General features: G+C 69.7%; 1 long non-coding RNA gene across 2 annotated transcripts; it reads right to left on the reverse strand.

The window, feature by feature from the left end:
- Positions 1-262: 262 nt before the first annotated feature.
- Positions 263-1,373, reverse strand: LOC124417263. Of its 2 annotated transcripts, none has more exons than XR_006931654.1 (2): positions 1,293-1,373; positions 263-382 (listed from the first exon to the last, which is right to left on the reverse strand). It is a non-coding gene; the product is annotated as an uncharacterized LOC124417263 (long non-coding RNA). The 2 variants fall into 2 exon arrangements; XR_006931655.1 differs by lacking the exon at positions 263-382 and adding an exon at positions 902-1,107.
- Positions 1,374-6,528: the final 5,155 nt, after the last annotated feature.

Genomic DNA, 6,528 nt, shown 5'->3' on the forward strand with positions numbered 1-6,528 from the left:
TTCCCTCCACCCCCCCCCTTTTTTTTTTTTTTTTTTTTTTAAAAAAAAAAAAAAAAGGTGTCCCCCCCTTCCGATGGCTCGGCCAGATAGTGACTCGACTTGGCGTCCGGTGCCCGGCACCCCCCCCCCCCAATCCCCTGTATCCGCTCCACCTGATCTGCCCCCCGCTCCTTTTTCTCTTTTTCTCCCCCACATTCGTTCCTTCGTTTGTTCGCTCGCTCTTTATTTCTCTCTCTCTCTCTCTCATCTCTCTCTCACTCTCTCCATCTTTCTTTCTTTCCTTCTTTGCCTGGGTTCCCCCCCCCCTTACTTTCTTCTTAAATACGTCCGTCCATCCGTGCCATTGGTCGTTTGCTCAGTCGTCGCCCGTTTCTTCCTCGTTCTCGGGGGAAAGTCGGACGGGAGAGGGTCACGGGATTGTTATTTATTTATTCCTCCCTCCCCCCCCCCCCCCCCTTTCTCTCGCCGTTCATGCCCGCTCCCCTCCTCCCCCCCCACTCGACTCCCGAAGGGCTGGACCCGACGGCTCGGCCGGCCAGTGGCGAGACAGAAGGGTCGGCGCCCCAGCCCCACCCCCCGGATCCGCCCCGCCTGATCGGCCCCCTTTTGTTCGTCTTTCCCCGCCGTTTTTTTGGTTTTGTTTTGTTTTTGTTTTCTGAACGCTGCTTCTCCACACCCCGCCACCCCCCCCCCCCCCGCTTTGATTTTTTTTTCCCGTGCCTTTCTTTCCTCCGGCGGGCACGACCTGATGTCTCGACCGGTCCCCGCGCCGCTCACACCCGCACCCCCCCCCCCGCGCAACTCCTCCCTGCCCTCCCCCAACCGTGGACCCACCCCCAGCCCGCCACGCGCTTTCTTTCCATTACACTCTTGCTTTCCGTTTTTTTTTTTTTTTTCTACCGGGGGGGGGGGGGTGCGGGGAACGGGCACGTACGTTCGCACTCCCGTAGTCGCTCGCTCTTCTTCCACTTCTCCCTCTAGTAGCGCCCCGCCGGGGGAGCCGAGGGTCCCCTCCCCGAGCGCCGGCGGTCGGACCCGACGGCTCGGACGCCGGCCGGGTGGGAGGCGAGGCGAGGCGAGGCGAGGCGAGGCTGCCTCTCCGCCCTCCTGCCGGCCGGGAGAGAGGCTCGCTGCGAGCCCGGTGACCGGACGAGTCGAACAGACGAGTCCCAGGCGGCCCGCGGCCCCCGGCCCCCGCCCCCCGCCGCCGCCGCCGCCGCCGCCGCCGCCGCCGCCGCCACCACCACCACCACCACCCCCGGGACGGACGACGCCGTCTCCCCCCGGCCTACCTCTGCTACCGTCTTCCCGCCATTATTTTGCGTTCCCGCGCCGACACGAGCGACCGCCCGCATGCGAACCGGCCGTACTTTCCCGCCCGCCCGGCCCCCTTGTGGGCGGAGCCCCCGCCCACACGCCCGCGCCTGCGCACCTCCTCGGGAGGTCGGGGCCGTGTCCGCCGGTCGGGTGGAGGGGGACCGGGGGGAGGGGGGGGGTTACGCGGCGCCCTGGCTAAGGTGTCCCGGCGTTGATGTGGCGCGCGAGCGAGCCGCACGCGAATGGGGTTTCAAAGACCCAGCTTGAAACCGCCTAAAGAGTTACCTAGCCCCCGAGCGAAAAGGAAACGAAACCAAAACGTTCAAACCGGCAAACGAACGGGCACACTGAGGGACAGAGAAATAAACAAAGAAGCAAACACGAGACGAACGCTGCCGTAAGAAGTCGCTGCCGAGCGGCTCGAAAGCAGCGGAACGGTCTACCCGGCCCCAGAGGGCTCCGAGCCGTTCACACGGCGGAGACCGCTAGAGGTCGCTGGCCCGGCCCTCTCCGGGCTGGCAGGCCACGTCTACCCGGCCAGGACGGACTTGGTCGCTCCGCGGCGGCGGCTGGAGGCCTCTGCGGGAGCCGCTCCCGGTCGCCGGACCGGTCGGCCCGGCCGCTCCGTGCACGCACAGGACTCGGTCTCACTGCAGCCGCGGCTGGAGGCCTCTGCAGGACCGGCTCGGGCTCTCCGGAACGGTCGGCCCGGCCCCTGCGTGCCCAAAAAGGACTCGGTCACACAGCAGCAGTGGCTGGAGGCCTCTGCAGGACCGGCTCGGGCCCTCCGGAACGGTCGGCCCGGCCCCTGAGTGCCCCAAAAGGACTCGGTCACACTGCAGGTGCGGCTGGAGGCCGCTGCTGGACCGGCTCCGGCTCTCCGGAATGGTCAGCCCGGCCCCTGTGTGCTCCCACAGGACTCGGTGTCACTGCAGGTGTGGCTGGTGGACTGTACAGGACCGACTCTGGGTCAGCGGACCGGTCGGCCCGGCCCCTGCGTGCCTCCACAGGACTCGGTCTCACTACAGGTGCGGCTGGAGGCCTGTACAGGCCCGTCTCAGGCTTGCTGGACCGGTCAACCCAACCCCTGCGTGCCCCCACCCGACTCGGCCACCTCCGCAGCTGCGGCTGGAGCATGCTGAAGGAGCCGATCCCGGTCACCGGACCGCTCGCACCGGCCCCTGCGGGCCCGCACAGCACTCGGTCACACTAAAGCTGCAGCTGGAGGCCTCTGCAGGACCGGCTCCGGCTCTCCGGAACGGTCAGCCCGGCCCCTGCGTGCCCAAACAGGACTCGGTCACACAGCAGCCGTGGCTGGAGGCCTCTGCAGGACCGGCTTGGGCTCGCCGTACCGGTCGGCCCAGCCCCTGTGTGCCCCACAGGTCTCGGTTTCATTGCAGGTGCAGCTGCAGGCCTCTGCAGGACTGGCTCGGGCCCTCCGGAACGGTCAGCCCGGCCCCTGCGTGCCCCCACCCGACTCGGCCACCTCCGCAGCTGCGGCTGGAGCATGCTGAAGGAGCCGGTCCCGGTCGCCGGACCGGTCGGAACGGCCCCTACGGGCCCGCACAGCACTCGGTCACACTAAAGCCGCAGCTGGCGCCCTCTGCAGGACCGGCTCGGGCTCTCCGGAACGGTCAGCCCGGCCCCTGCGTGCCCAAACAGGACTCGGTCACACAGCAGGTGCGGCTGGTGGCCTGTACAGGACCAGCTCAGGCTCGCCGGACTGGTCACCCGGACCCCTGCGTGCCCCCACCGGACTCGGCCTCCTCCGCAGCTGTGGCTGGAGCATGCTTAAGGAGCCGGTCCTGGTCGCCGGACCGCTCAGACCGGCCCGTGCGGGCCCGTACAGCACTCGGTCACACTAAAGCCGCAGCTGGCTCCCTCTGCACGACCGGCTCGGGCACGCCAGACCGGTCAGACCGGCCCCTGGGGACCCCCACAACACTTGGTCACACTAAAGCCGCAGCTGGAGGCCTCTACAGGACCGGCTCGGGCTCTCCGGAACTGTCGGCCCGGCCCCTGCGTGCCCCACAGGACTCGGTCTCACTGCAGGTGCGGCTGGTGGCCTGTACAGGACCAGCTCAGGCTCGCCGGACTGGTCTCCCGGACCCCTGCGTGCCCCCACCGGACTCGGCCTCCTCCGCAGCTGTGGCTGGAGCATGCTGAAGGAGCCGGTCCCGGTCGCCGGACCGCTCAGACCGGCCCGTGCGGGCCCGCACAGCACTCGGTCACACTAAAGCCGCAGCGGGCTCCCTCTGCACGACCGGCTCGGGCTCGCCAGACCGGTCAGACCGGCCCCTGGGGACCCCCACTACACTTGGTCACACTAAAGCCGCAGCTGGAGGCCTCTGCAGGACCGGCTCGGGCTTGCCAGACCGGTCGGCCCAGCCCCTGCGTGCCCCACAGGACTCGATTTCATTGCAGGTGCGGCTGCAGGCCTCTGCAGGACCGGCTCGGGCTCTCCGGAACGGTCAGCCCGGCCCCTGCGTGCCCCCACCCGACTCGGCCTCCTCCGCAGCTGTGGCTGGAGCATGCTGAAGGAGCCGGTCCCGGTCGCCGGACCGCTCAGACCGGCCCGTGCGGGCCCGCACAGCACTCGGTCACACTAAAGCCGCAGCGGGCTCCCTCTGCACGACCGGCTTGGGCTCGCCAGACCGGTCAGACCGGCCCCTGGGGACCCCCACAACACTTGGTCACACTAAAGCCGCAGCTGGAGGCCTCTGCAGGACCGGCTCGGGCTTGCCAGACCGGTCGGCCCAGCCCCTGCGTGCCCCACAGGACTCGGTTTCATTGCAGGTGCGGCTGCAGGCCTCTGCAGGACCGGCTCGGGCTCTCCGGAACGGTCAGCCCAGCCCCTGCGTGCCCCCACCCGACTCGGCCTCCTCCGCAGCTGCGGCTGGAGCATGCTGAAGGAGCCGGTCCCGGTCGCCGGACCGCTCGGACCGGCCCCTGCGGGCCCGAACAGCACTCGGTCACACTAAAGCCGCAGCTGGCGCCCTCTGCAGGACCGGCTCGGGCTCGCCAGACCGGTCGGACCGGCCCCTGGGGACCCCCACTACACTTGGTCACACTAAAGCCGCAGCTGGAGGCCTCTGCAGGACCGGCTCGGGCTCTCCGGAACTGTCGGCCCGGCCCCTGTGAGCCCCACAGGACTCGGTCTCACTGCAGGTGCGGCTGGTGGCCTCTGCAGGACCGGCTCGGGCCCTCCGGAATGGTCGGCCTGGCCCCTGTGTGCCCCACAGGACTCGGTCTCACTGCAGGTGCGGCTGGTGGCCTGTACAGGACCAGCTCAGGCTCGCCGGACTGGTCACCCGGACCCCTGCGTGCCCCCACCGGACTCGGCCTCCTCCGCAGCTGTGGCTGGAGCATGCTGAAGGAGCCGGTCCCGGTCGCCGGACCGCTCAGACCGGCCCGTGCGGGCCCGCACAGCACTCGGTCACACTAAAGCCGCAGCTGGCTCCCTCTGCACGACCGGCTCGGGCACGCCAGACCGGTCAGACCGGCCCCTGGGGACCCCCACTACACTTGGTCACACTAAAGCCGCAGCTGGAGGCCTCTGCAGGACCGGCTCGGGCTTGCCAGACCGGTCGGCCCAGCCCCTGCGTGCCCCACAGGACTCGGTTTCATTGCAGGTGCGGCTGGAGGCCTCTGCAGGACCGGCTCGGGCTCTCCGGAACGGTCAGCCCGGCCCCTGCGTGCCCCCACCCGACTCGGCCACCTCCGCAGCTGCGGCTGGAGCATGCTGAAGGAGCCGGTCCCGGTCGCCGGACCGCTCGGAACGGCCCCTGCGGGCCCGCACAGCACTCGGTCACACTAAAGCCGCAGCTGGCGCCCTCTGCACGACCGGCTCGGGCTCGCCAGACCGGTCGGACCGGCCCCTGGGGACCCCCACAACACTTGCTCACACTAAAGCCGCAGCTGGAGGCCTCTGCAGGACCGGCTCGGGCTCTCCGGAACGGTCAGCCCGGCCCCTGCGTGCCCAAACAGGACTCGGTCTCACTGCAGGTGCGGCTGGTGGCCTGTACAGGACCAGCTCAGGCTCGCCGGACTGGTCACCCGGACCCCTGCGTGCCCCCACCGGACTTGGCCTCCTCCGCAGCTGTGGCTGGAGCATGCTGAAGGAGCCGGTCCTGGTCGCCGGACCGGTCAGACCGGCCCGTGCCGGCCCGCACAGCACTCGGTCACACTAAAGCCGCAGCTGGCTCCCTCTGCACGACCGGCTCGGGCACGCCAGACCGGTCAGACCGGCCCCTGGGGACCCCCACAACACTTGGTCACACTAAAGCCGCAGCTGGAGGCCTCTGCAGGACCGGCTCGGGCTCTCCGGAACTGTCGGCCCGGCCCCTGTGTGCCCCACAGGACTCGGTTTCACTGCAGGTGCGGCTGGTGGCCTCTGCAGGACCGGCTCGGGCCCTCCGGAACGGTCAGCCCGGCCCCTGCGTGCCCCCACCCGACTCGGCCTCCTCCGCAGCTGCGGCTGGAGCATGCTGAAGGAGCCGGTCCCGGTCGCCGGACCGCTCGGACCGGCCCCTGCGGGCCCGCACAGCACTCGGTCACACTAAAGCCGCAGCTGGCGCCCTCTGCAGGACCGGCTCGGGCTCGCCAGACCGGTCGGACCGGCCCCTGGGGACCCCCACAACACTTGGTCACACTAAAGCCGCAGCTGGAGGCCTCTGCAGGACCGGCTCGGGCTCTCCGGAACTGTCGGCCCGGCCCCTGTGTGCCCCACAGGACTCGGTCTCACTGCAGGTGCGGCTGGTGGCCTGTACAGGACTAGCTCAGGCTCGCCGGACTGGTCACCCGGAGCCCTGCGTGCCTCCACCGGACTCGGCCTCCTCCGCAGCTGTGGCTGGAGCATGCTGAAGGAGCCGGTCCTGGTCGCCGGACCGGTCAGACCGGCCCGTGCGGGCCCGCACAGCACTCGGTCACACTAAAGCCGCAGCTGGCTCCCTCTGCACGACCGGCCCGGGCTCGCCAGACCGGTCAGACCGGCCCCTGGGGACCCCCACAACACTTGGTCACACTAAAGCCGCAGCTGGAGGCCTCTGCAGGACCGGCTCGGGCTTGCCAGACCGGTCGGCCCAGCCCCTGCGTGCCCCACAGGACTCGGTTTCATTGCAGGTGCGGCTGCAGGCCTCTGCAGGACCGGCTCGGGCTCTCCGGAACGGTCAGCCCGGCCCCTGCGTGCCCCCACCCGACTCGGCCACCTCC

This window comes from Gallus gallus, chromosome 16 (assembly GCF_016699485.2).
Source record: "Gallus gallus isolate bGalGal1 chromosome 16, bGalGal1.mat.broiler.GRCg7b, whole genome shotgun sequence".
Classification (NCBI taxonomy): domain Eukaryota; kingdom Metazoa; phylum Chordata; class Aves; order Galliformes; family Phasianidae; genus Gallus; species Gallus gallus.